Source organism: Callithrix jacchus, chromosome 5, assembly GCF_049354715.1.
Source record: "Callithrix jacchus isolate 240 chromosome 5, calJac240_pri, whole genome shotgun sequence".
Taxonomy (NCBI): Eukaryota; Metazoa; Chordata; class Mammalia; order Primates; family Cebidae; genus Callithrix; species Callithrix jacchus.
This window is the reverse complement of record NC_133506.1, coordinates 21,906,826-21,910,333: the sequence shown is the minus strand read 5'-3', so window position 1 is coordinate 21,910,333 and position 3,508 is coordinate 21,906,826. Positions and strand designations below refer to the sequence as shown.

Genomic DNA, 3,508 nt, shown 5'->3' with positions numbered 1-3,508 from the left:
CCCACTCTCTTCTGGCTTGTAGGGTTTCTGCAGAGAGATCCGCTATTAGTCTGATGGGCTTTCCTTTTTGGGTAACCTCACCTTTCTCTCTGGCTGCCCTTAACATTTTTTCCTTCATGTCAACCTTAGTGAATCTGATGATTATGTATGCATCTTGGGGTTGTTATTCTCAAAGAGTATCTTTGTAGTGTTCCCTGTATTTCCTCAATTTGAATGTTAGCCTGTCTTGTTAGGTTAGGGAAGTTCTCCTGGATATTATCCTGAAGTGTGTTTCCAACTTGATTCTATTCTCCCATCATTTTCAGGTACACTGATCAAATGTAGGTTTGGTCTTTTCATAGTCCCATATTTCTTGGAGGCTTTGTTCATTCCTTTTCATTGTTTTTTTCTCTAATCTTGTCTTTATACTTTATTTCATTAAGTTGAATCTTCTCTGATATCCTTTCTTCTGCCTGATTGATTCAGCTATTGATACTTGTGTATTCTTCACGAAGTTCTCATGCTGTTTTGTTCAGCTCCATCAGATCATTTTTGTTCTTATATACACTGGTTATTCCAGTTAGCAATTCCTCCAACCTTTTTTTCAAGGTTCTTAACTTCCTTGCATTGGGTTAGAACATGCTCCTTTATCTGGAAGGAGTTTGCTATTACCCACCCACCTTCTGAAGCCTACTTCTGTCAATTTGTCAAACTCATTCTCTGTCCAGTTTTATTCCCTTGCTGGCGAGGAGTTGCGATCCTTTGGAGAAAGGACATTCTGGTTTTTGGAATTTGCAGTCTTTTGGTGCTAATTTTCCTCATCTTTGTGGCTTAACCTCCCTTTGATCTTTGCTGGTGGTGACTTTAAGATGGAGTTTTTGTTTGGTCATCCTTTTTGTTGATGTTGATGCTATCGCTTTCTGTTTGTTAGTTTTCCTTCTAACAGACAGGCCCTTCTTCTGCAGGTCTGCTGGAATTTGCTGGGGGTCCACTCCAGACCCTGTTTGCCTGTGTACCACCAGTGGAGGCTGCAGAACAGCAAAGATTGCTGCCTTCTCCTGCCTCTGGAAGCTTTGTCCCAGAGGGGCACCTGCCAGATGGTAGCTGGAGCTCTCCTGTATGAGGTGCTTGTTGACCCCTGCTGGTAGGTATCTCCCCATCAGGAGGAACAGGAATCAGAGACCCACTTGAGAGGCAGTCTGTCCCTTGGCAGAGCACCAGCACTGTGCTGGGAGATTCATTGCTTTTTTCAGAGCTGGCAGGCAGGAACATTTAAGTCTGCTGAAGCTGCACCCACAGCCACCCCTTCCTCCAGGTGCTCTGTCCCAGGGAGATGGGAGTTTTACCTCTAAGCCCCTGACTGGGGCTGCTGCCTTACTTTCAGATATGACTTGCCCAGAGAGGAGGAACCTAGAGAGGCAGTCTGGCTACAATGGCTTTGCTGAGCTGTGGTGGGCTCTGCCCAGTTTGAACTTCCCAGTGGCTCTGTTTACATTGTGAGGGGACAACCGCCTACTCAAGCCTCAGTAATGGCAGACGCCCCTACCCCCACCGAGCTCTAGTGCCCCAGGTCGACTTCAGACTGCTGTGCAGGCAGCAAGAATTTCAAGCCAGTGGATCTTAGCTTACTGGGTTCCGTGGGGGTGGGATCTGCTGAGCAAGATCACTGGGATCCTGGCTTCAGCCCCCTTTCCAGGGGAGTGAATGGTTCTGCCTTGCTTCCATTCCAGGTGCCACTGGGGTATGAAAAAAAAAAAAAAACTAAAAACTAAAAACAACGCCTGCAGCTTGCTCAGTATGGCTGCCCAATTTTGTGCTTGAAATCCAGCACCCTTGTGGTGGAGGCATCTCAGGGAATCTCCTGGTCTGCGGGTTGTGAGGTCTGTGGGAAAAGCATGGTATATGCACTGGATAGCACCATTCCACATGGCTTCCCTTGGCTAGGGGAGGGAGCTCCCTGACCCTTGTGCTTCCCAGGTGTGGTAATGCCCCATCTTGTTTCTGCTTACCCTCCTGGGCTGTGCCCATTGTCTAACCTGTCCCAGTGACATGAACCAGATACCTCAGTTGGAAATGCAGAAATCACCCGCCTTCTGCATTGGTTTCAGTGGGAGCAGCAGACCGGAGCTGTTCCTATTTGGCCATCTTCAAATCACTGTCATTTTCATGGCCACATTTATCCAAAGGCGTACCAGATGCCCTCAGGAAATAAGAGTTTCTATCTGAGTTATAACTAATAACAACAGCTATCTTTTAGTGAGTGCTTACTATGTCCCAGGCACTGTTTCTTTCTTTCTTCCTTCCTTCCTTCCTTCCTTTCTTTCTTTCTTTTTTTTTTTTTTTGAGCCGGAGTTTTGCTCTGGTTACCCAGTCTGGAGTGCAATGGTGTGATCTCGGCTCGCCGCAACCTCCGCCTCCTGGGTTCAGGCAATTCTCCTGCCAGGCACTATTTCTAATGCTTTATCTGTATAAACTCATTGAATCCTCACAATGACCCCACTTTAGACCCATGGGAACAGAAGCAAAGAGATGCCAGATTATGTGTCTGAGGTCACACAGAGATAAAGCAGTCAGGATTTGACTACCTATGAAAACCTTAACTTGAATCTAAGAGACAACCTGAAATTCTTACCTTTGTGAACTGGATAGCAAACACTTGTTAGATTTCACTTTTTCTGGTTAAGCCATTGCTTTTAAAAGCCAGGAGAGGAAAAAGAAAAATGTTCAGAAGATAAGTCTTGTTAGATATATAAACAGAGTGTGAAAACTGGTGGGCTTTGTTCACCCACTATGGCTGGAGAGTACATGGAGTTTAAAATCAGCATTCAGAATTCAAAGTAGATTTGAATCCTGACTCTCTTATTGACCAGATGTGTCTCTTTTGCCAAATTCTTGAACTTTTCAGAGCCTTGCTAAATTTTTACACAGGTTTGGTCACTGCACATAAAGCTTTTAGCAAGTATGACTAGTATGATCACTCACATGACCAACATTTAATATGCACAGACTACTTTTAATATCTTGCCTGGCTGGCTGCCCATAGAATTGTCTTTTTCTGGTCCTAAATACAAAACTTAGGAAAATAAAAGAAAATAAGTAAAAATGATAACAGCCAAGTTATTGCCAGAGACTAGGAAACAAATTCTCTAAAAATAAGATCAATTAAACTGAATTTTAAGGTTCAATCTATGGCCCATACATGCCAGAACTGCCTGAAAGTAGGTAGAAAAACCTCTTAACTTTTCCTTAAATAAGTTGAAAGCATCCAGACTTCCTTTTGCGAATTTGGTAGAAGCAGTGAACTCTCTCCCCTAAACAGGCATACGTGCATGTGCACAAAACTTCAGAGAGTCCATGGACACACTGAAGCTCATATAAAGACTTCATAGAACTCCACAGACATCAACTTACTAACTGTGGTTTTCTGTGTAGGAACTCATTGTTGAGGCACCAGAATTTACCTCCTCAGTAACCATCATCAACATTTCTCTCTCTCTCAGTCACACACACACACACACACACACACACA

General features: G+C 44.1%; 1 protein-coding gene across 8 annotated transcripts in view; it reads right to left on the bottom strand.

Moving 5' to 3' along the window:
• Window positions 1–3,508, bottom strand: part of MACROD2 (mono-ADP ribosylhydrolase 2) — a 2,068,485-nt gene that overhangs the window by 1,234,323 nt on the left and 830,654 nt on the right. The window lies entirely within an intron of this gene.